The 25,192-nt window shown below is 63.4% G+C and overlaps 1 protein-coding gene across 3 annotated transcripts in view; it reads left to right on the top strand.

Moving 5' to 3' along the window:
• The window catches only part of MEGF6 (multiple EGF like domains 6), a 121,426-nt gene that overhangs the window by 54,530 nt on the left and 41,704 nt on the right, over nucleotides 1-25,192 (top strand). The window lies entirely within an intron of this gene.

Genomic DNA, 25,192 nt, shown 5'->3' with positions numbered 1-25,192 from the left:
GGCTCACTGCAGCCTTGAACTCTTGGGCTCAAGTGATTCTTCCCCTCAGCCTCCTGAGTAGCTGGGGCCACAGGCACCCCACTATGCCCGGCTGATTTTTAAAAATGTTGTGGAAATGGGGCCTTGCTCTGTTGCCCAGGCTAGTATTGAACTCCTGGCCTCAAGTGGTCCTCCTGCCTTAGCCTCCCAAAATGATGGGGTTACAGGTGTGAGCCACCACACCAGAGCTAGATATTCAGTTTTAGAAGAAAATTAGAAAGGAGTTCCACAGGGTCACATGTACATTTCTGCATGAGCAGCTGCTGGAGCAGGAGAGAGAAGGGCGCGGCAGAGGCAGGGACAGTGGCACTACAGAGACCTCAGAGGGACGAACGGAGAGAAGCTGGTCAGGCAGTTCCCGGAGCTGTCACCTGTGGGTGACGTTGCACCAGGACAGCTGGGTGATGAGTGTCCTCCAGGCAGTGAGTGCTGGGGGTCTAAAGGAGACCCTGTACGGAGCAGATCCAGCCCATGACCACCGGCCCGGCTGAGCCGCCGCACAGAGCGGGGAGAGGCGGCTGGCTACACCAGGGCCCTGCGTGGCTCTTTTAGACAACAGAGCACCCAAGAATGCTCAAGAGGGAGCTGAGCTTTTGAGCTTTGTTTCCCGAGAGCTGTGGAGACACCCAGCCCTCCCGACGGCTGTGCCCGCCCAGGCAGTGCTGCATGGAGGCGGTGGTTTTATCTGAGCCTGTGCCAGTAACGTCTGCCCGCAGGCCGCTTCTTCTGGGAGGCCTTCCTGATGTGCCCTTCCGCACCTTATCCCCTGGACTCCACGCCTGCCTGTCTTCCTGGGACCCTCTGTCTTTCGTTGCCTGGGCTGGGCATCTCTTGGTGCTCCACGGTGCTGGCTGTGAGAGTTCGTGGGGGATGAGCAGGCCCCGCGTCCGGCTCCCTGTAGCCTGTGCCAAGGCGGGGCGGGGTCTGACGGGAACTGGAGTTGGAATGTTCTGGCTACCACAGGCTGGAAGGAGCAGAGATAACCACCCAGCGAGGTGGGCACGTGGCCTGGACGCCGGGCTTGCTTAGACAGCGGCTCCCCCTCGAGACCCCTCCAGGCCAGCCGGGCCGGGCAGGATGCCCCCGTCACCCTGGGAGCCAAGGGCAGCTGCAGCCAGGAGCCGCCTGCAGAGCTCTGTGGGGGAGGCTGGGTTCTGCCTGTTGGCTTTTCCACGGGAAAGCTTCCGCTTTTGTTTTGCTGCAATGACAAGCGATCAGAGCATGACGCTTTCAAACGGCAGATTTGCGACCTCTGGTTGCAGAGGGTAGGGTCCCAGCTTGGGTCTCCCTGGGCTTACGTCACGGTGTTGTCAGGGCTGGTCCCTTCTGGGGACTCAGGGAGGGTCTTGCCGTCTCCCTGCCTTTTCCAGCTGTTGGGGAGTTTGCGTATTCCTTGGCTTGCGGCCCCTTCCCCTGTCTTCCAAGGCAGAAACGCCTGTCTCTCCGGCTGCTGTGAGGTCCTTGCCTCTCTCTCTGCCTCCAACCCTCTCTCCGGCCTCCCCTCCACCCCCAGCACCCACAAAACTCCATGTGATTCCACGGGGGCCCTCAGATAAGCTGGGATCGCCTCCCTAGGTCAGATCGGCTTAGGAGCAGCCTCAGTTCCGTCCGCAGCCCTGGCTCCCCCGTGCCATGAAGCAGGCTCGCGACCCTAACCCGGCAGGCTCGGCGGTTTTTAGCGTTCTGGGATCTGTAAACGCATGTGGCGGGGACATGGCCACGAAGTCCCTGCTCCCATGTGTTTTCGCTGGGGCCCCTTCTGCCGGCCAGTGCCCTGTCTCGGAGGATAGTTTGTGTGCCTTCCCCTGTCCGCACAGAGCTCTTAGGCTGCCTCGTCTTGCTGAGTCCTGTTCATCTGCGTCTGGGCGTCAGGCAGTCTCCAGGGCCTTTGTCCTCTCATTTGCAGGGATTTCTTCTGCCGCAGCCTCCACGACCCGCTCCTGAGTCTCGGGAGTGGGAAGCCGACGGAGAAGCAGGTGGGCGTCTGGGAGAGGCCCAGGGCGTATCTCCCCAGCGAGGGCGTCCCGCGGGCCCCTTCGGTTCAGCCGACCAGCGGTTTGGGGCCAGCCAGGATCCTGAGTCCTGCAGGTGGACGGGCAGACTGGAAATGTAGCCGGTCCTGGGTGGACTCCCAGCCACAGCCCCTTCCCTGGAGATGCTGGGACAGCTTTTGAGTTGGGGACTTATTTGGGGCACTTTCTTCTTGGACAGATGCTCGGAAGGACACCTGACTTCCTCAGTCAGGGCAGGGCCGGGCTCTGCTTTTGGCTGCCGCCGCCAGCCGGGCTTTCCAGGTCTTGGCCTGAGACCTCAGGAGGAGCCCTTGGCCTGAGCCGCAGAGGCCCCTGACCTGGCAGCCCTGCAGGGGGGCGGACTGGATGGTGTAGGCTCCACTCGGCCCTGCAGGCCCCTGGTGTTTTACTGATGGGTTTAGCTCCCTGGAGCCCCCTCCCAGCCATGAGAACCACAAGGGACCTCGGTTCCAGCTGTGGAGGACGAGGGCCACAGGCCAGACACTGGGGGCTGTGCCGCCTCCGGCTTTGGTGTCTGACCCGCGCACATTAAACTCAGTGCTCACGGAGTCACCTCGGTCCCAGCCCTTGACCTGCCTGTACCTTCCGGTCTTGTCTAGACGTGGGTGGTGGAGGTCCGGAGGGGCTTGAGGATCAGCCACACTCAGCACCCGAGGCCATGCCAGCCCAGAACCTGGCCCGAGGGGCCTCTGCCCTGCCTTTGGGCACCTGGCTTCCAGCTGGGCATGGGTGGAGGCGCAGGGAGAGGGCCTCCTGCAGCTCCCCCTCTTCGTCCCAGTTCCTCCTGCTTGGTGTCTTTTTGGGCAGAGGATGCCCCTTCTCAGCCCTGATCCATAGCCCTGGGTGGTGGGTGGTGGGGACCATCCGTGGGTCTGCGTGCACGGGGTGCTGGCCTGGGGGGATGCGGGCCTTGGTGTCTCCTTCCTGCCTTCTCCCATTGTCCCGAACGAGAGAGTGTGGCTGGGTTCCAGGAGAGGATAGGGCCGGGCAGGGCAGGGGATCAGCCCCTGTCCCACTCACCTGCCAGCTTCCTTATCTTTGTCCTGGGGGAGCCATAAGAGGCCATAACCCCCAAATTAGCGGCTCTAGCCTCCACACTGTGGTCTCCTGAATAGTGACCCCAGGATGTCCATGCTCTAATCTCAGGACCTGTGACTTTTACCTCAAATGGCAATGACTTTGTGGATGTGATCAAGTTGAGAACTTTGAGAGGGGGAAGGCCCTGGGCTGCCCAGTGGGTGGATCCTAAATGCTGTCACACATGTCCTCATGGAGGGAGAGGTTGACATAAGAGAGGGGGGGCCGCGGGACCACGGAGATGGAGGCTGGGGCGTGAGGATCTGGCTGTGGGTGGGGCTCCACAGCACTTCCGCAAAGCCTGACTTTGGACTTCTGGCCTTTAAAACTGTAAGAGACGTTTCTGTTGTTTAAGCCACTGGTACTGAGACTCCGGTACATCAGCCCCAGGAAACGGATACAGCCGCCTCCTGTGCTAGCCCTTACCGAGTCCAGGCAAAGTCCCTGCTCCTCTTCCCCTGGGTGGAAGCCAGGGCACCAGCCTGTCTGCAGCTCCGCCCTCTCCTCTCACGGGGATCCCTGGAGGGCCGTCCTCCCCCTGCCTGGCCCGGCTGGGTCCTCACCGCTCCTTAGACCCCACTGGCATTTCCATTGTCCCCGAATGCCCACAGCATGTGGCAGGGTGCATGGGAAGGGGCACCATGGCTGTCTGGGGTGGGGTGGGTGAGGTGCACGTGGCTCTGCCCCACCCCAGCTGGGGGTTCCTGAAGCCGCACCAAGGTTGTTCCCTGCAGAACGCTGGCAGGCGTGTCGGCCCCGCAGAGCAAGAGCAAGCTCGCACAGGGGCCCCTGGCTTGTCCCTGTCCCGGAGGGAGGGGAAGCCCAGCTGGGCTCCAGGCAGAGCATTCCTAGGGAGGGAGACCAGGCAGGCCCCAGCCCTGCCACCCACCCACGTCGGCGCTGCCTGGTGTGTTGGCCAATGGGGCGCTCCTGGGCCCACCTGTTCCCAGAGGTTGGACCTCTTGGCCCTCACGGGGCATCGCGGGTGAGAGGCTGCCCACCCCTCCTGAAGGGGTGCCATTCCAGCGCAGGGCCCCCTGTGAAGCCCCCATGCCTGCCGCTCTCCTGCCTCTCCTCTGGAGCCACGCGTGGCGGACTCCGGGCCAGCTGGTTTTCATCAGCGCTCTTGGCTGAGGTTTTGGGAGCAGCCCGGACCTGCCTGGGTGACACCGTGCTTCGGGCTGGAAAGATTCTTGGCCTCCTGGGCTGGCAGGGCCTCGTAAATCCTGCTCAAGGCCCAGTGGGCGGACCTGGCTCAGGGACCACCATCTCTGAGGAAGCTCCCCTGCCTGGGGCATGGGGCGGGCTCTCTCCTGCCGTCCCAGCCTCTACCCTGCAGGGCGAGGGTCCTTCTCATCAGTTCTTCCTCCTGGAGCCCGTGGGTGGGGGGTGTCTCTTCCGTGTCCCCATTCCGACTGTTCCTGAAGACTCTCAGAAAAAGACCCATCATGCCCAGGGGCACGCAGCGAGGGTCCTGCTGGAGGCGCCAGGGTCACAGGGCACCCCGAGCACCCCGGGGTGAGAGGATTGGGGCAGGCGGGGCCCTCGGTGGGAAAGCCGGGTGGCCGGGGGTCCCCGTCCTCAGGCTGGAGGCGGGGAGGGAAGGAAGAGTATGGGGGCCAGTGTGGGGTGGGGCACGCGACAGGGCAGCCTGGCCCCAAGGCCCTGGTGGTCACGTGGAACCTGGGGCCTCCTTGTGTCCTCGGAAGGGGGCTTTGGGGTCCCTTTGAGGTCCCTGCCCAACAGCCCTAGTGGCAGCTGGGTCTGTCTGGAGGGGATTAGGGGCTGGACACCTTGCAAGGTGTCCTTGAGGCCTGGCCGGGCCCTGAGCCTTGGACGGAGCCTGAGCTCTGGAGCGACCTGGGCTGCAGCGTCTCATCTGTCCACTGGCCGGGCCTCGGGAGGAAGCAGCCGCCCTACCTGCTGGGGGACCAGAAGACCCAGCTGGGCTTGGAGGGCGGGGCAGCTGCAGAGAAAAGGCGGGGGATCTGGGCCTGGGGGTGAGCACAGCTGCCCCTTCCCCTCGAGCCACCCCTGCCAGCTGTGGCCTCCTCACTGCCAAGGCAGCCTCCCAGGGCTTCTTTTCTTGTTTTAGAGACAGAATCTTGCTTCGCTGCCCGGGCTGGAGTGCAGTGGTGTGACCGTAGCTCACTGAAGCCTTGCACTCACGGGCTCAGGTGATCGGTCCTCCTGCCTCAGCCTCCTGCGTAGCTGGGGCGACAGGCATGCGCCGCCACACCTGGCTGGTTTTTTATTTTTTTTTGTGGAGAAGCGATCTCATATGTTGTCCAGGCTGGTCTCGAATTCCTGGCCGCAACAGATCCTCCTGCTGGGTCTCCCGGAGTGGCGGGATTACAGGTGTGAGCTGCCACGCGTAGCCTTACCAGGATGCCTCTGTCCTATGCCCCAGTCCTGCTGCCCTCCTGGCGTCGGGCGCAGCCCCAGGCAGCCTGTGTTCCTGTGGGAGCCTGGACACCTGCCCTTGAGTGTCCCCATAGCCTGGCGCAGGGAGAGGCCCCTGCCTGGGAAGCCAGCCCTGGTGGGTAGGTTGAATGCTAAGTCTCCTTCGTGGCCAGGTTCGCACTCACATCCTGCGGTGTGCCTGGCACTCAGGGGCATCAGGAGGCTGCGAGCTCATCAGCGGAGTGGCAATCCTGAGGGGAGCCACCACTGGTGGCCTGATGGGAAAATGCACCCAGAGTTGAGCCACAGCTCAGCCTGTCCACAGGAGAGTTCCCTTCCCGTGACTGGGCTGATGGTGGCATTGACTTGGGGGCAAGCGTGGCTCAAGGGGCTGGGATTGCCGAATGTCTGGAATGGCCATCTGGGAGCCCAGCCAGGCTTGGTCAAACACAGGTGCCGGAGGGAGCTCGGCTCTCAGGACCATGCGTGTAAGCATGGATTGGGAGGTGATGGGTTTTACACCTCCCATGGCTCCAGAGGGCAGCCTCGGACAGGGTGATCACCGAGCGGCTGGTTTTCTGTTGGAAGTCATAACCCTGCTGGTTGCTGGATGCCCCCGTCCCACTCCTGACTCTCAGGATCCCTTGCAGTGTGGAGTGTCTGCGGGGGCTGCTGTGTGTGGGGAGGTTTTGCGGGAGTGCTGTCTCCTGTCCCCTGAGGCTGTGGCAATACAAGTCAGAGCCAGCCTGTGGCCGCTAAGAGGGAGGGAGGGAGGGAGCTGGCCCACATCCTGAGAGTGTATGTTGGGTCTGTGCTGACCTTGTGTCTGGCCAGGGAGGGTTCCCAGCCAGCCTGCTAAGGGGCTGTATTCAGGCCACATGGCCAGCGCCTGGTCCCAGGGGACACTGCCTGGAGTGACCTGTGGAACTGGACCAGCTCAGGGCCTGATCCTGCCCCGTTGACTCAGAATTTGGCAAGAGTTTCTCCTGGTGGAGGCTCCCCACATCCCACCCCCTTGGCCCTTAGGTCCGGTTGCCCCCAGGAGCCTCTCCCAGAGTGATTCGTGCTGGCGGAGACCCCTGGGCTCTGCACATCAGAGCTGCCTGTCACTGGCTGCTCCATCCCCAGGCGTGATCCTTGGAAACACTTTGTCACCTGCACGGGGAGGGGGGCCACCCCCAAGCAGAGCCCCTGGAGTCTCACCCCCATGGGGACTGGGTCTGGCAGCCTCACATCTGTGGGGTACCTGCCTTAGTGTGGGCCAGGAGGCTGGCATCACTGTGGCCACATGGCCATGCAGGCCAGGCTCTCAGAGCTGGGGGCCACATCTTTTTCCACACCTGCCTCACACTCGGGGGTCCAAGGCACTCAGGCAGCTGCCCAGCCCTGGCCACTGGAGCCTCAGATCCTGGCCCTCCCACACCTGGCAACCGATCTGAGGCCCCATCGTCACACCCGTTGGCGTCTCCTGCTAATGGGTCAGCGCCAGGGGGACACTGGCTCCCCCAGGGTGAGCGCCCGGGTGGTGGGGGTGTGGCCTCCTCTCGCTCCCCTCGGGTTCTCGCTCTACAGCCTGTAGATGCTGGATTGGCAGCAAGGGCTGCGTCTTCGAGGCCCCTGCCCCGGCTGGGTGGCTGCTGGGCTCTTGCTGCTGCTGAGTTAGGGCCCCTGGCATGGGGCCAGATCCGGCACGGAGTGGAGGCCTAGGCACCCCTGCTTCCTTCTGTACCAAAGCTGCTGGAGAGCTGAGGTGTGGAGTCCAGTCTCGGGATGACACTTTTTCTTTTTCTTTTTTTTAAATGAAGGTGAAATTCACGTTGCACAAAATAATCCCCTCTGGAATTTAGCGGTCCCTCGTGCATTCATCAAACGCTGTGCAGCCGTCACCTCTAGCTTATTCCGAGACATTTTCCTCACCCTCCCAGGAGACCCCACACCGGACAGCAGGTCCCCCACTTCCTACGTTGTGTGGCCTTTGGGGACGGGCTCCTTTCGCGCAGCACGAGGTTTGAGGTTCCTGTTCTCTGTCATCCTTCCTACAACCGAGGCGCATCTGCTGCCCGCACAGACCACGTCCGGTGCCATCACCCGCTGGTGGGCACCCGGGCTGCCTCCCCCTCTGACGGTCGTGGGCAAGGCTGCCGTGAGCGTGTGCACGCCGTGGTTTGTGGTGCCGTTTCTGCTTCTCCGGGCAGGTGCCTCGGGGTGGGACTGCTGGGTCTGTGGTGCTTCTGGGTTTAACTTGTAGAGGGAGCCATTGCTTTCTGCTGGTAGAAAACTCCCCCAGGGCGGGGAGGGCTGGGGGCATTGAGCACTCCCCTCACCACCCCTCAGGCTGACTCATCAGGTGGCTTCCCCCCCCCCCCGTCACGTGCAGGGGCCCCTGGGCTGCAGCTGGTGAGAAGCACCGAGGGCAGCTGCTGTGAGTGTCTCCAGGTGCAGTCTCAGAACCTAGCCTGGTTCCGACCTTCCACCACCCTCCCGTGCCTGGGCTCGGGTCATCCCTGTGAGAAGCTGGAGCAAGGGGCTTGTCTGGTTCCCGTGTGGCTGGGCTTTGAGAGGCCCCTGCTCAAGACTCACCTTGTGCAGGAAGGCTGGTCAGCCTCCGGGCGGTTCCCTGGGCTGCCGCATTGCCCAGGTAAATTCCAGGCCACAAATGATGGCCCAGAGCCCGAGCTGGAGTCCCTGTGGGGCTGGACAGCGGGGTGAGCTGTAGGGAGCAGCAGGGTTGGCGGCCCTCGGATACTCCATGCCAGTGTCTTCAGTGAATTGATGGACCCTTCTGGATGCAGTCAACCCACAGGGTGCCTGCTGCCTGCCAGCCTAGCTCCAGTATCACCATGGGCCCCCAGAAGCCCCCAGAAGCCCCCAGAAGCCCCCAGGGAGCCCCCAGTCTTCCAGCCCAGACCTGGAGCCCTGAACACCCTGGTCCTGGGTTTTGGAGGAGAGAGAGGCTTCTGCCGCCTTGAGGAGGAGCCCTCACCTGCTCCCAGAGCTGAGCTTTTCAGTCCTGGGCCTGTCTGTCTATGGCCATGGGGTGTCAGCCTGCCTGGTGCCCAGAGTTCCAGCCCAAGCCTGGGGCAGGGTTTGGGGGAGGCCTGGCTGCCCTGTCGCCCTCTGGCTTTCCTTCTGGAGGCCAGCCCACCTGCAGCTTCTTCTGCATTCACCAAGGGTCTCCTGTGGTCCTTCTGGGCTTGCTCTGGGCTGGGCCTGGAGGCCCTGAGACGAGCAGACCTGTCCCCACCAGAGCTTGCCTGGTCGGCTGGAGGCAGATCAGCCCAGCCTGGGAGGAGGCGCCGCAGCAGACACCCAAGGAGGGGCCCCAGCCAGCATGGAGATGCCGGGGTGCAGGCTGTTGGGGGATAAGGCTGATTGCAGCAGCAGTGAGGGTGACCAGGCAGCGGTGGCCATCCTGCATGCCAGGCCCTGCAGCTCCCGTGCCAGACCAGGCTAAGGGGCTTTTTCTGTGGAGCGGGGGAGTCCCTGAAGGCCCCCAGCTGCTGTGGCCTCCTTTCCCCGTGGAGCCCAGCAGGGTTGGGGTGGGGTGCTATGGGGCTGCCTCCGTGCCGGCAGTGTTCCAGGCCCGGGCAGCCGGCGACCCAGCTGTGCCAGGCTGTGAGGGAACTCACCTGGCATCTGGCCCCACCTGCCTGGACACCGCCCGCCCAGCCACCCCGCCTCAAGGCCCGAGTGTCAGGACCAGTCCCGGAGCCTGGGTTGCCTGCCTCACACCGGAGGGGTCTGCTGCGTGCTGGCCAGGGCAGTCTCTCCGGGCCAGGCAGACAGGGGACGCAGGGCACCCCCAGCTCTGACCCCTGGCCTGGGCCAGTCTCTGTGTAACTCTCTAGGAATTCCCAAAAAATTCCCACCGTGGACTTCCGAAAGGCCAAGCTGACGACTGCATTCCAGCAGTCCGGAGACGGCCGACCGGCCTTCCGCCCCGCTGTTCTCACGGAACTGCAGCTGCCCGGAGGCCCTTGCCCCAGCCAGGACTCTCCCAGGCCATGTCCTAAGGAGGTGCGGAGAAAAATGCGCCCGGGAAGGCCCGCACTGGGTTCCAGCTGCCTGGAGTGCTGGTGGGAAGGGTCGGCCTCACCTTCTGGGGGCAGCGCTCTGGCATCTGGCCGTCTGTGTCCTTGGCATGCTGGGGGCTCTACTGCCTCTGAGCCTGGCTCCAGGTTCTGATACCCACGCAGCCGGGGAGGGCCTGGCCTGGGGCCTTTAGAGGCAGGGGCACAGGGGGCTGAACCTTCCTGGAACGTTGGATGGCGCAGCTCAGCAGGGGTGGGTGGGCAGAGGCGCCTGGTCCCTGTGTCCCCTCAGGTTGGGTCCCACACCCCCTTAAGGCAGGTCACCTGATCCTCTTTGCACCTCAATGCCTCTTCCCGCCCAGTCACTTGTGTGTGGAGGCAGTGATGCTGCCTCTGCCCAGGACCAAGCCCTGGCGGGAGTGCCACTGCCCCAGCCAGCCAGAAGAGCAGTCGCGGAGAGCGGCCATGTTCCTGCGCTGCAAAGACGGGGTGGGGGGGCTGGGGCCCTGGGCCCTGGGTCCCGGCAGGCGGGGCTCAGCCACACGGCTTGGCGTCCCAGGCTCCTCACCTGCTCTCCAGGTGTCATGAGATACCCACAGACCCGCCAGGAAGGGAGGATGGGGCCGGCAGGGGTGTTTCTGTGCAGGTGACTGTGGAACTCTTCCTGGCCTCAGAGCTGAGGGAACCCGGGTTTTTCCTGAAAACACAAAGCTTGGCAGACGGCTTGACCGGAACACACGCAGCAACCGACTGGTCTCTGGGGACTCACAAAAGGGTGTGGCTGCCTCACAAGGGCGGGCCACCTCCTCGGCCAAGCCATGCCCAGATGGCATCACACTGACGGCCCAGGGAGGGCCACTTTCCGTGGGAGGGAGGGAGAGACTGGTTTTGCAGTGTGGCTCCCCCGTGGGCCTGTTCAGCCGGACGATGTGCCTGTGTTGTGGGGAGCCCTGAGCCTCATCCGTCCGAGGCCTCAGGTGGGCTGAGGCCGGAGGGAGGAGGTGGCTGGATGCCTGGCACCTCATCTGCTTCTCCCCTCGCAGATGTGGATGAGTGTGCCCACGCCAATGGGGGCTGTGTGGGTCGGTGCCACAACACTGTGTGGGGCTTTTACTTCCACTGTCCCCCCCCAGACGCCAGCTGCAGGGTAATGGGTGATGGCAAGACTTGGCAAGGTACGATCTGGCCTGTCCCGCTGCCACGTGTGGCCCCCTGGGCAGCCTCCTTCTCAGCCCACAGGCTCCACTCAGCATGCTCCTCACCCAACTCGCTCCCCACTCCTGATACTGTCTGTGGGGGGACTCAGAAGGCCTGGCGTTGGTGGGAGGCACAGTGGGGGTATGCAGGAGGAAGGACGGGCGGGCAGGGGCAGCCGGGCAAGGCCCGGCGCTGGAAGTGTTTGCGAGCTCTGGCTGACCCTGCGGCTCAGCCCGTGTGGCTGGCAGCAAAGTCAAGGACAGAAGAAAAATCCCCTGGGAGAGACGGGAACAGATTAGGATTGAGGCGAGGGAGGAGGCCGAGGGGCGGGGGGGCTGTCGCCATCTCCCACTCACATTCCTGTGCCTGCTCCAGCCTCTGCCCCGGCATCTGACCCCGGCGTGGGTCTGGGCAGCCCGGTCCTGGGAGCATCCTCGGGCCTCTGCTCTGCTGTCCCAGGCCAGACAGTCACTGTCATCATCTCCCACAACCTCCCTTGCCGAACACAGCGCTGTCTCCAGCTGTCCAGCTGCGAGCCGTCTGGCGGGGGCGGGGGCCAGCCTGCTGGACTTGGGGTCAGCGGAGGGGAGAGGGGCCTCTGCGCTGTCTGGGATGTTCTAGAAACAGATTCTGTGTGCTCCTCTCTGGCCTGTGCTTGTGTCCAGTGGGAGGCTGGGGGAGGAGGCTTGGGAGCCCTGGCTCAGTGAGGAGGGAGGGCGGCCCCATCTGTGCACCGTCCCCGCCAGCCTGGACCCGGCTCCAGATGGCTCCCCAGCCCCGGGGCCTCACGGGCTCCTCTTTACCGTAGTTCCTCGGCCCTCACCTGCTTGTCTGCCTGGCTGTTGTGTGGGGTCTGAACCCCCACTTCTTGACGGTGTTGGGGAAGCTCTGGGTTTGCCAGGCCAGGGTTGCTGCCGCCCTTGGTAGGGTGTGGTGAGCTTCCCAGGTGGCCTCAGTGGTTGTGGCTGGGAACACCAGGCAGAGCTGAGTGAGGGGGGCAGGGGTTGCCCGCTGGGCAGGTTCTGATGTTCCAGGGCTGCGGGTGTGTGGAGCAGTGCCGAGGCTGGCCGACGGCTGCTGGTGCTGGGGCCTGTTCCAGCAGCCCTGCCTGAGGGCAGATGCCGGGCTCCTGTGGTGTCCCAGGCTGCTGCGTGGCAGGGCGTGGGGGGAGGAACCTGGGAGGGGGTGGCCCGTGGAAGCCAGCAGAGAGACCCCGGGGGCTGTACAAAGACTGCTCTGGGACTGTGAGCACCTGTTATCCGTGCAGACGGTTCTCAGGGGTGTGGGGGCGGGTGCCGCCCTGTCCAGAGCTGTGGGCTCCGGAGCCTGGTTGGGCTGGCAGCTGCACTGCCAGGGAGAGGGTTAGACTGATGCCTGCGCCTTCCGTGTCTCTCTCAGGCCGGGGTGGTGGCAGCCCCATAATGGGGTCCCTGGCAGGTGTGCGTCAGGCCCTGGAAGACGGCGACCAGCTCCTGCCTCCTGTGTCAGCGAGAGACCCTTCTGGGATAGAGCGGCTCTGGGTGGTGAATGAGCCTCCCACTCCCCATGCCCAGGGAGTCTCATGGCTCATGCTCTGGGGCTGCTGGCCTGTGTTCATGCCCCTCCAGGGCCGATGCAGGCTGGGCGGCCAGGCACGGCGGGTGGTGGGTGTGCAGGCCCTGGAATGTCGACTCTGTGACAGACACCGCAGAGCCCAGCACAGTGTTGGCAAACGCATTAGACCTGGGCCTGGACCCGCATCCCTGCATGAGGTGTTGGCATGTCTCTGCCAAGGACGGGAAAGGTCTTTGCCATCTGGCAGACCTGGTCAGAAGCAGGGGCATGGACCGGATGACCTGGGGCCAGGGACCAGACCACAGACCCTGCCCCCCAGCAGCGCCAGGCCTTCCCCCGCTGCCCTGTCTCTGTCCTCGTCCACCCTCACCGGGGGTTCCACCCCCAGCTCTGCATGTTTGGGATGGCTGGGGCTCCGAGTCACCGTGTGGCCAAGGGGGCTCTGCTCAGAGCCAAGAGCCTGCTGTGTTTTTTCTGTCCCTCTGCCAGCCATAGCCTTCCCGAGCGAGCGAGTGCCAGCGGCCGAGTGCGGGCACCAGGGCAGGACGGGACTGATCCTGAGCAGGGAAGGGCCGCGTCACTGGGTCACTTGCAGGGTGGCGTGTGTTGATGGGATGGGCCCAGAACCTGCTCGCAGCGAGGACTGGGCTCCATGAAGCTCTGAGTGACGCTGGCGCAGGAGCCTGGACTCAGGGGGCCTCGGCCTGGCCCGGGAGTGTCTCTGCCTGGTGTGTTTGTCATGTTCTGGGGCAGGTACTGAGTTCGGCTCTACCGGGCTGGGCAGCCGGGAGTGGGCGGGCCTCCCAGGTGAGGCCGGACGCCTGCCACTGCTTCTGCTGCTTCCTGGGCAGGGTTCAGCTCTGACACGTGTGCACCGTCCTCCTGGGCCGCGGGGCAGGTGGGCTCAGGGCTGTGTGTGATGGAGCCGGCAGGCCCTGGGGGGAGTCGGGCCCCACTGTGGAGCTGCCCGGGCTGCTTGGCCCTGAGCTCATCTCCAGGATGGCCCAGGCTTTCCAGGGAGGCCATGGCACACCCAGCCGGCGGTGTCAGCGAGGGCGGGGTCCAGCTTCCCTCAGCTCCCTGTTGCGTGCCCTTGGCGAGCATTTCTGCCGCTCTGAACTCCAGTCTGTAAATGCAGCAGTGATGCTCTCAGCCCTTACAGTGACCCAGAGGATTTGTGGGGAGTGCTCAAGGCCCACAGCCCAGCTGCGGGGAAATGCCCACACTTCCAGGGCCCAGGCCCAGACAGAAGAGCTGCCCACCCGGTGGCCCGTCCTCCCCTCGGCCTGGGCTCACCATCCTCCGCATCTGCCTCTTCCTCCTCTTGACCATGGTCCTACATTAGGCTGAGTGGGAGGCAGCCAGGACCCTGCAGCCAGGCCTGGGTACCCCTGGCAGGTCTCCATGCAAGCCCAGCTTCTGCCCTCCACTGAGTTCAGTCTTGTGAACATTCCCACCTGTAAAATGGGTCTAGCCGTTGCATTAAGCCCATGCTTTGGCTGGAAGACTACAGTGCCGATGTGACGTGAGGATTGCTGTGTGCGGCGTGGAGGGCCCGGTGGGTCTCCTGCTCCGTCCAGGCCCAAGGGCCGCCTTCCCACAGCAGCCCTGGATTCGGCCAAGACTGTGCTGCTCCCGTCCCAGCTGACCCTCCTTCCCAGAGATGAGGCGGGATGGTGGGAAAGGGGGCAGCCAGGGTTGGGGAGCAGCCAGGCAGGGGCTGGGCAGGAGCAGGTTCCTTCTCTGGTGGAAGTGGCAGCTCTTCCCTCTCAGTGCCCAAGCCCGGTGCTCAGCTGCTCCTTGGCTGTGGGGGCTTCCAGGGTGGAGCTGGGTCTTCATTGGAGTGTCTGTGGGATGCCAGTGGGCCCTGTGGGACGCCACCCTTCTCAGGAGCAGAGGGACTTGCAGTAAGGGGGTGAGCCCAGGGTGGCATGGACCACCAGAGAGACCCCCTCACATGCCCCCAGGGAGCCCCTGTGCCCGGGAGCCTCTCGCTCAGCCCTTCCCACCCCCGACCACTCTCTGCTGCCACTGTGGGCTCAGCCTCACACCCTTGCCTTGCTGCCTGAGGGCACTGTCAGGTCCCCACTATCCCAGGGAGAGGAAGGAATGTGAGAAGTGACGGAGGGCTGCCAGCGGCCGCTCTCAGGCCAGCTGTGCCTCTCCCGTGAAGCTGGGCAGGGGAGAAGCCAGTGGGCAATGGGGCCCGATGTGGACCCTGGTCCTGGCACCCAGGCCGGTGCCCGCATGTCCGCCTGCCTGTCGAGAGCCTCTTGGTGATGGAGCTATTTCTCTGACTGCCCTGTGGGAGCAACACTGTGTCCCACCCCTGTTGGGGCCCCCACCCAGGAGAACAGCCTTCCCATGGAGTCTCTCGGGAGGCTTCAGTGCTTTCAGGTCTGTGTCACTTCCTGGGACAGTGTTCTCTTGCTGAACTGGTGGTCATGGTGGCCGAAAGCCTCTGAGAGCTGTGTGTGACCCACACTCCATGCCAAGCCTGAGCACAGCCCCCTCCATGCCACTCAGTGCTGAGGCTGCCCCACGGGGTGGTGCCATGGCCCCGAGTTAGAGGGGAGCAAGAGGCCCAGGGAAGGTAGGAGCCTTGGCAGAGTCAGAGCTGGAGGGTGGCAGAGGGTACAGATGCCCAGAGCCCCTTGAAGTCCAGGAAGACTTCCAGGGCCGCAGCCTGCGCCTGGCACCCCCCAAGCCCCGACACCCGGGCTGCTGGTTGCTGGCTCTTTGGCCGCAGGAGGCCATCTCCCCTCTCTAGCTGGTGGCTTTTCTTGATGTGGAAGGGGCTTCTTACTCATTCCGTCACCATGCCAGCAGCAGCTGGCATGTAGTGGGCATTCTTCAGTGGGCATCTGGTGCCATGGTCTGAATGTCGGTGTCCCTGTGAAATTCCTGCATTGAAATGGACTCCCCAGTGTGACGGTGTGAAGAGGTGGGGCCTTGTGGGCAGTGAGGAGGTCAGGGAGGCTCCACCCTTGAGGACGGGATTAGTGACCTAGAAAAGATTGGAGGGAGTGCCTCCCCTTCTGCCCTGAGAAGCCACCGGGGAGGAGCAGGAGGGCCGGTCTGCCGTGCCTGGATCTTGGACTGCCCAGCCTCTAGAGCTGTAAGACACATCCAGGGCTTTGTAAATGACCAGCTAGGGGGTCTCGTTAGAGCAGCAGGAGGGAAGAAATGCACACAGCTCCGGGGCAGGCTGTCCTCACGGAGAGAGAGATGGAGGCCAGAGGTGTGGCGAAGCCTCAGCGTCCCTCGCCCATGGACCCTGGAGCCCAGGCCTGAACCTGGGCCTTCCACTGGCAAAGCTGCAGACACATTCCTTCGGGTGGCTGAATCTGGGCCTCCCCAAGCCAGCATGCGTCAGCTGGCTGTCCTCCAAACACAGTGGGAAACTCAGCTGCAGAGCGTGTTCCTTCCGGGCGTGATGGCAGCATTTCTGACAGGGCACCTGTGGCCAGCGACATCCTCCGCCTGAGATGCTTTGGGTGAAAAGCTTTCATTTCCCGACTCTAGTGAGCAGACCCTGGCAGGCACATTCTCGGTCAAGGCCAACCCTGAAAAATAACAGCTTTCAGCGTCAGCAGTGAGCACCAGCCAGCAACAAAAAGACAAGGCTTTCTCTGACCACCCAGAGCCAGGACGCTGGGGCAGCTTCCCGGAGGACATCCCGAGATGGGCAGCCTGCAGGCCTCGGTAGCCGCGCTCCAGGTGAACGCAGAGGGCCGGGGGCCGGTGGGTTTAGGCCACAGCCAGGAGGGCCTGGGTTTGGATCCTTGAACCCTGACACTGCACAGATGCAGGGGACTGTGCAGCCCTGGGAGACTGCGTAGGAGGCTGCAGTCCTCAGACTCGGAGCTCGGGAGGGCCAGTGGACACCCTCACATGGCAACGTTCAGCGTGCCCTGGGGCCCTGGCCTGGCCATGCAGCCGTTCACTGGGAGGCCAGGGCCCGGGCCTGGGAAGGTGACCAGTGGATGCTTCAGGCAAGGCTTATCCTGATGCTAGAAGTTTCTGCCACCAAGCCAGGGGCCTCCTGGGCTGGGGAAAATAAGGTGCCAAGTAGCCACTTTTCCCTAGTCCTCCCAGAAGCCTCAGTGGCCCCAGCTTTCTTTCCCAGGGGCTACTCATGAGGAGTCTGGGGCGATTGCACCCCAGAGTCAGGGACTGTGACCTCTGGGAGCTGCACGATGCCCCAGGTGGGCAGGTGCCTCCTGCATGACCTGGGCCAAGTCTCCTTCCCGCTGTGTCTCCCGAGAGCGGAACCCCCCGTTCCCTCCTGGCAGGCCCGAGGCGCTGGGCCGGCGTGTGCGGGCGGAGCCAGGTTCCCAGGAAGGGGGGGGCCCTGCTGAGCCTCTAGAGCTTCGCCCCGTCTCCTGCTGTCCTGTTCCTCTCCACTTTTACCTCCCACACCCACCCCGGCCCCTACCCCATGCATTTCTGCTAGGCCTGCCTGGCCTTCCTGTCGGGGGTCCAGCCTCCTGACGGCACGCCGCTGCTGCCTGTGTCCCCGGCCACTGCTCATCTCTGGGCCTTGGGCCTATAGTGACACGCACCTTAGACCCAGTGCCCAGGGCCGCCTCTCCCATGCCCTGTCTCTTCCCCAGGGCACCCTTGAGCACTGGCCCAGGCCTTTCCCTAATCCTCTACCGTGGCCCCGGGGTCCTGCTGGGCTTGACCCCACTGAGGCCTCAGCCAACCCCCCAAATTCTGCTCTGAATTCTCCACTCCCCCAGTCTGGCCAGAAGCAGCTCTAGGAGTTGGGGAGGTGGGCTGTGTAAGGAGGCAGAGGGCAAGGGCCCTCCCCAGAGAGGAAGCAGGCCAAAGGCTGTGGGATGCCCGGAATGACCAGACCTCTAGGGCCCGAGCACTTTCCATGGGAGGTCCGAGCCTCAGGACTCACCCTGCGTCCTGGGGAAGCCCAGTGGGTTAGACCTTGCTTGTCTGCGTTCTGTGTGGACACACGGTATCCCGAGCTGGACCTGTGCAGCAGGCATGCCAGTGGCTTTGGGGACTTGAGGACTTCCGGGATGGCTTCGCAGGAGTGATGGGCCCAGGGGGACCCCCCTGCATGGGCTGGGGAAGGAGAGCAGTGCTGGGGGCCTCAGAGGCTGAGGAGGGTGGCATTAGGGGCCTTGGAGGCTGATGGCCAGGCCCTGCCAGCTGTAGGCCTGGGCACCTCCAAAGGCAGCACAGGGGCTGGCTGGGCCCTGGCATAGGGCAGGATCTGGCTGCCGACCCCTGACCCTGGTGTCCTGTGAGCAGGTTCTGTTCTGCCATGCTTTGGGTGGAGAGAGGTTAGCAGGAGTGCCCAGTGGGGCACACGGGGTTGCTGGAAGCCAGCCTGGAGATGTGCCCCAGCCACCAACTACTGGTGCATTTTGGCTGGCCAGGTACCTGCTGTGGGCCCAGCCCTGAGCACCATGTGGCATGACTGGGCTGGGTTTCCAGCACGAAGCTTCTGCCAAAAGTCCCTGCCTGGTGGCTAGCCTCCCCAGAACACCCCCAGCCCCACCTTTCCCGCCTCCTTCCCCAGCCACTCTGCACCTACTCCATATGGCCTTCAGCAAGCTTGTTCGTGTCCCTGAAAATGTCACGTCCAAAGGCCAGCTGAGGGCCACCTCCTCCAGGAAGCCTCCAGAATCACTCCTCTGAGAGCAGCGGGAGGCCCGAGCATCCTCTTGCCTGTGTGCAGTCTCCACTCCCTTGGCAGCTCTGCTGTCTCAGCAACAGTCTGTGTCCTGGGTGGGCCTGGCCTTGCCTGGGGGCTGCATCCCCAGCAGGTGCTGCGTCAGCCGTCCAGGGCTTGGGTCCCCCCGGGCCTCCCATGGCTGGGTGTGAAAGAGCCTGGCAGCAGAGAACCCACAGGGTCAGTGTGGTCACGCACACACACACGCACATGTGCTCTCACACACATGCATGCACATGTGCTCTCATGCACACACACACGCACACGCTTTCACACAAACTCATGCACATGTGCTCTGACGCACACACACATGCACACGTGCACTGACGCACACACATGCATGCACACGTGCTCTCACGCACATGTACTCACACACAAATGCACGCACACGTGCTCTCACACAGGCACGCACATGTGCTCTTATGCACACATGCATGCACACGTGCTGTCACGCACACACGCATGCACGTGTGCTCTCGCATACACACGCATGCACACATGCTCTCATACACAGGCATGCACATGTACTCTCATGCACACACACACACACGTGCTCTCACGCACACAGGCACGCACATGTGCTGTCACGCACACAGGCACACACGTGCTCATGCACACAGGCACGCACACGTGCTCTCATGCACACAGGCACGCACACGTGCTCTCACACACACAGGCATGCACACGTACTCATCCACACACAGGCACGCACACGTGCTCACACCCAGGCGCACACACGCTCATGCACACACACATGTGCTCTCACACACACAGGCACACACACGTGCTCACACACAGGCACACACACACAGGCACGCATGCATGCTCTGCTGGCCCATGGCAGAGCCTCACTGGGACAGACCAGGCCTCAGACTCTTGGGGGCTACTCTGGGAGTCTGGGGCCACCCTCAGAGCCTGGGAGGCATGGCTATTCCATCTCGTGCTGTACCCGGAGCCGATGTGTTTAAGAGAAGGGCGCTCCCCCGTTTCTGCCTGGCACTAGCTGGGAACAGCTGCACTCAGTAATGGCAGCTGGGCTCGAGGAAACAGCAGTGGTTTCAATTTTCCTTCCTTTGGCTTGGGCAAGGAGTGGAGAAAGGGTAATGGGTTTACCACGAGGCTGATGTTGGAATGGTTTGGGGAGGCTGTGCCAGGCCCTGTGCATGCTGAGGCTGGGTGGGGGCCCCCCGTTTCTGATATAAACTTCGTGGTGGCAACAGTGGGAGAAGTGGGAGGAAGGTTCTGGAGACGGTTCTGTTCTGTCTCCACGGGGAGGCAGCTTGGACTGTGTGAGACCCCAGACCACAAATGGACCTGCTGCTCTGGGCTGGGCTCTCAAGGTCAAGGGTTGGAAACCGCCAGGCAGGTCCATGTGCCACTTGTGGGGGTGAGGTGACATGGGAGGGCTTTGGGGCTTAGGAGCCTTGAGCCCCCGAAGGCAGATTAAGGAGAAGCCTGAGAGTGGCCTCCTTCTAGCACCTTCCTGGCCGTGCTCCCTGCAGTGGGGGCCAGCAGGTGCACGCTGACCACTGCCCTGTCCTTGAAGCCCTGTGCTCCCTGCTGCTCTGATGCTCCTGCCCCCCTCCAAGCCTGGCCCCAGCCCCTCCCAGGCCACCCATCTCCACCCTCCCGCTGTGTTAGCTGGGATGGTCTCCACCTGTGCATGCACTAGCCCTTTTGTGGGGGACACACCCTTATCCTCTGGTATCTCCGGCACACCCCATTGTCCCATCGAGACCCCAGGTCAGGTTTCCCTTCCAAGCATGTGCCCAGGACAGGGGTAGGATGGGAGGACCAAGAATCTCAGCCGGGCACGGTGGCTCAAGCCTGTAATCCCAGCACTTTGGGAGGCTGAGGCGGGAGGATCACGAGGTCGAGAGATCGAGACCATCCTGGTCAACATGATGAAACCCCGTCTCTACTAAAAAAAATACAAAACAGCTGGGCATGGTGGCACGTGCCTGTAATCCCAGCTACTCATGAGGCTGAGGCAGGAGAATTGCTTGAACCCAGGAGGTGGAGGTTGCGGTGAGCCGAGATCGCGCCATTGCACTCCAACCTGGGTAACGAGAGCGAAACTCCGTCTCCAAAAAAAAAAAAAAGAATCTCCCACTTGCTCTTAAATGCCATGTGACCACACCCGCCTTCTGCAAGAGGGGAGGAGAGTGGGCTGCTGGTGTCCGTGAGGGCAGAGCCCGGGACCTGGTGCCCTTGGCCACTCATTTAGGGTTCACCTGCCCACCTGGGAGCACCCTGTGCCTGGCACACAGGGCACATGCAGGTGGTTGTGGGCGGTGCTGATCGCCGCTCCACCCGGGTGCCTGTTGGGCCTGTGAACTCTCTCCCTGGAACATGGCCACCTTGGTCAGGACCACGGGCCGGGGCTCTAGCAGCTTCCCCGAGTGTCAGTCCTTTCATGCCCTCTACCCCCACCGCCGGCCAAGGGCCTAGTTCCTTCCCCCCAGTTTCATGCCAGGTAGCAGGTCTGTGGTGCCATCCCCAGGGGCCTGGCCGCATGGGAGGTTGCCTGGTATGGAGGTGGACTGGGCTGGGCACTGGGCGGCTTAAGGCCTTGGCCCCCTTGGGTCCCCTGACCTCCTGCCTGAGCCCCTAGGAACCTGGGTGGAGGCAGCCCCCCTGCGCCCGCCGCCTCTCTGGCTTCCACACCCAGCCCAGCACTAGCTCTGCGTTCAGAGGCTGGGGCAGCCTGGACAGGCCGGCGTCGTCTCCTCTCAGGGAGGCAGAGGCACGTGTCCAGGCGCCTGAGCCGCCAGGCCGGAGGGGGCCTTATGGAGCGGGTGTTGGAGGTGAGCGCTGAGGGGCAGACACACGCAGCAGTGGGGTGTTGGCTGGACCCCCTCCACTTCCAGGCTCCAGTTCTGCCCTGAAGCCCCAGAGTCAGCGCCCAGTCCCAAGGGGGAGCAGTGACATTTGGGGATGGCACCGGCCCTCGCCCTGGCCTGGTCCTGGCAGGAGCCTGGTGGCCGCCCAGCTTGGAGAGAGAGCAGAAGCTGGAGCCAGCTGGTGGAGGCTGGGAGGGCTTCTGCTGACACACACATTCCCAGGCACAGACGCCGGCCGCGTTTCCACATCGGGAAAGCATTTCCCAAACAGCTTCCAGACCCCACAGCCTCAGGCCGGGATGTGCTGGGCAGCAGCACTGAGTGGGGGAGGGGGTGCTGCGGGTGAGCCTGGGCCTCGGAGGTGCTCTGCACCAGCGGGCTGCTGCCCACCGCGGCCGCACCAGAGCTCCTGCCAGCCTAGCAGGAGGGACAGCCCAGAGCCCTCCGAACCCCAGAGTTTCATGGAGGCACTGCTGCCAGGCTCATTAATACCCCAGCTCTCCCAGGCCATGGAGACCTGGACGGATATCTCGGGTGGGTGGGGCGATGCCACTGCCCCAGAGCCACGTCCTGCCGTGGTGGGCACACACATCTTTGCTGAATAAACAACTAAATGAATGAGCCGGTGAGAGGGTGCATGAGAGGAGGGCGGGCAGGCCTAGGGGAGCCCAGAAGCAGGTGGCCTCGGGTGAGCCCGCCAGCTAGGGAGGCTTTGCAGAGGCGACCTCTGAATTGGTGTCTTTGAGGGATGCATCAGAGTTCACGGTCTGTTGGGCGGGAGGAAGGGTGGGAGGCTGGTTCAGGGAGGCCAAAGCCACCAGAGCCAGGGTGTGCAGGCGGAGCTGCCTAGAAACACTTTGCCCAGGCCCCGGGGATGCCCCCTAGGGGAGCTGCAGCTCTGAGCCCTGCCTGCCACTCTGCTGGGTGCCTGGCATGGCCTGGGGAGGGTGACGAGCAGGAGAGACTGGATGCCCGCCAGCGACACTCCCGTGGAGGAACCGAAGGAGATGGCCCTGTGAGGACAGGATTGGGTGAGAGCGGGGACCCGGTCCTCCTGGGCTGCACGCCTCTTCCCTGCGTGAGCCTGGGCAAGTCATTTCTCCTCTGGAAACTGGCTTTGTGAAACCACAGGAGACTGTCCCAGGAGCCGTGGGCAGAGGGCAGGCCACTGGGGTTCCACCTGGGCAGAATGAGGGTTTAATCATGGGAGGTGGGCGGGTGGGCACAGGGCAGCAGAGGGGACAGGGAGCGGAAGCAGGGGCCTCCCAGCTGTGGGGCGGGAGGACTCTGTGTGGGGCCAGGGTAACTGTATGGGGGTTTGGGGGGCTAGCGAGTGGAAAGGGGCAGCCCCCCTGCTGCCTGTCATATGAGGATGTCTGATGAGAGCGACCCTGAAGGTGAGATGGGGATGTGATACCAGGAGGCTCCGTAGCTCTCGGGCGTTCCAGGGCAGAATAGTTTCCTTTGCCCAAACTTGTTGTCCGGAAGCATCCCGGAGGCCTCGCCGCACTGTGGGGCTGCTCCCTGGAGGCTCGCAGTGCCCCATCCGCTGCCCTCCTCTGCCTAGACTCCACAGGCACGGTGGCAGTGGCACATCTGGCCCTGGTTCTCCTTCCCGGTCACGTGTCCCATTGCTGCAGGGTCCCTGAGCTGGTCTAATTCAGGCCTCTGCTCATGTACAGATGAGGAGACAGGCCAGAGAGGCCCTGGGACGTGGCCATGCCATACAGCCCCTCCGTGGGCCAGGAGCCGCCTCTGAGGCCCCCATCCTGCGCTGGGCACTGGGCGCACAGGCTGCGGCAGCCCAGCCCTCACCCTGGATGGACGCGGGAGTTGGCATCCAGATGAATAGAAGGGTTGGTGGCAGTCCCAAGGGGCATGGATGGGCCATCACCAAGGGAGCGGTGGTCCCCAGATGGCTTTGGCGGGGTGCTGAGGTGGGGTATGGAGGTGATGGCAATCAAGGGAGAGGGCCAGGGCTCAGGTCCCCACTGGCTTCCAGGATGCCTCAGGACCATGGCTTAGGAGCTAGACAGGTCTCAGGACGTCCCCTGTCCCCTGGGAATCAGCTAGGGACACTGTCTCTGCCGTGGGTCTCTGCATGTGGCCTGGGGTGTCTGCTGGAGCAACGGGCTGGGAAGGGGCAAGGCCAGGCATCCAGACTCAGCCTCCCACTTCCGTGTTTGCTGGTTTTTATGGATCCCCGGTCAAGCGCTTTTCCCATAGGAGGGAGGTGCTATTGTTACAGATGGGGAAACTGGGGCACGGAGTGTTTCCATGGGTCGCCTGAGGTCTCAGTTCTTACTAGCAGAGCCGGGACTGCCCAACAGAAATGGAATGTGAGCCACGCACACAAGCCATATGCACTGTCTCAGTGTCTCAGGGCCACACCGAGAAAGCAAAAATCAATAGGTGAATTGATTTTAATACTCTATTTTACTTGACATAACAGATGCAAATATGATCCTTTTCGGCATGCAGTCCCTGTGAAAGGGAAGGGTGGGCGTCTAGACTGCCACCGGAGGCTGTCTAGAACTCCGCCCGGAACCAGCCTCCCAGGGCAGTTCACCAGGTCACTGACTTCTACTCATTCTTACTAAGAACATGCTAAGAAGGTGACATGCGTGACACTAGCACGCCTTTTCCCTGGGACAAGCCATGGTGCATGGCTCGGTGGTCCTCGGGGGTTGTGGGCTCTAGCTGGCCCTAGGCTCCGGGCACCTGCCCTTCCCTGCTCGGGGCTCACGCAGTGGCTCCCGGGCTCCTCCCTCCTCCTCCAGGCAGCACGAGGCAGGAGCCCCTTCCCAGGATGGGCAAGACTTAGGGGACAGCCTGAGGGTGAGGCTGGTGCCTCCCACTTCCTGCGGGCTTCCTCCTCCTCCCTCACCCCGGGAGCCTGGAGAGTGTCAAAGGGGGCCTGCATGAGCTCGGAGATAGCATCCCCTCCAGGGCCTCTTAGGGACCTACCCCAGAAGGGATGCCGATAAAGGACCCCAGCCCCGTCACCTGTTGGTGAGGGTGACTGGAGTCAGAGGTGCAGGGCTCCTGTTGCTCAGGCTCCTGCTGGGCGCTGGGCCCCGTCCTGCAGCAGGCAGAGAGGGACAGAGACCAGGGAGCGCTCGCTCACAGGGCGGCCAGCCGTGCGCCCCCCAGAAGACAGATGCTGCCTCCTCAGCCTGTGCCCTGCAGGCCTGGCCTCTGGGGTCTCCCCTCTGCACCCCTCTCAGGCCTGGCCCCTACCTCGGTGGAAACTGCTGGCCGAGACCCTGTTGGGCTGTGGCTGCGGAGGGCGGGACCCTTGCGATTCTGCTGGCACTTGCTGGTGAGCCGCTGGCAGTGAGGTGCACCTTACAGTCGTAAGTGAGGTGGAAGGCGCCTTCGCACAGACCTGTCAGCCTGGCTATCCGTGAGATTTATGCAGGCTCCTCTCAGCAAGGGCTCAGAGGCTGATGGGAGGGGCTCCCCAGGAGGCCTTGCAGACAGGAAGGGCCCAGGCAGGCCCGTTTCTGCAGGGTGTGGGGGCCGAGGGGGCAGGCTGGCCTCTGGATGGCAGACAGGCTGGGACAAGGCAAGACAGGCTGGGACTGGGTGGGGCTTCCTCTTTCCCATGTTTTCAAGGGTGTCCCCTCAGCCCCTGCTTCCAGGTGAGCCAGGCAGGGCATGGATCAGCAGAGACTGCTCTCTGCCACATCTTAGCACTGGCGGGGCTTCTGAGGGGTGGGTCTCGGCTGGCAGTCGAGCCCCTGGCTGTAGAGGAGGGTGGAGAGAAGCCCCTGCCTTTGTGCAAGCCTGGGTCGGGAGCAGAGCAGTGGGCAGGGCTGCACAGCAACGTGGGTGCGCGGGAGGAATGAGGACCATCAACCTCAGCTGTGGCCGCTGTGCCAGGCCCCGGGCTCTGGGGACACAGCAGCCATCCTCACCACTCCCTGCAGGGAGGGCTACTGTCCCCCTTTTAGCGGTGAGGAAACTGAGGGGCAGACAGACTGGGATGCTATCCTCGGGTCAAATGCAGGATTCCAGCCCCAGCGACTCAGGGAAGCAGGAGCCTTACCCCGGCAGTGCTGGAGGTGGCCGGGTTGGTCCCAGACAGGGATCCCTGCTGAGGGTCACTGAGCACCCCAGCTTGCTGGTCACAGCTCTCCCATTCCCACAGAGGTTAGGAGGGGAGGCTGGTGATGCCCCCCAGGGATAGGTGTGAGAAGGGGCTCAGAGGATGGGGGTTCAGGAGACTCTGGACCAAGCTGGAAGGTCACAGAGGTCAAATGCTCAACGAGGCTCTGACTGTGGTTCCTTTTGCTGCACAGAAGCTGCCGACCC

This window comes from Saimiri boliviensis, chromosome 11 (genome assembly GCF_048565385.1).
Source record: "Saimiri boliviensis isolate mSaiBol1 chromosome 11, mSaiBol1.pri, whole genome shotgun sequence".
In the NCBI taxonomy this organism is placed as follows: domain Eukaryota; kingdom Metazoa; phylum Chordata; class Mammalia; order Primates; family Cebidae; genus Saimiri; species Saimiri boliviensis.
The sequence above is the reverse complement of the archived record's forward strand: the minus strand, read 5'-3'. Positions and strand labels throughout refer to the sequence as shown.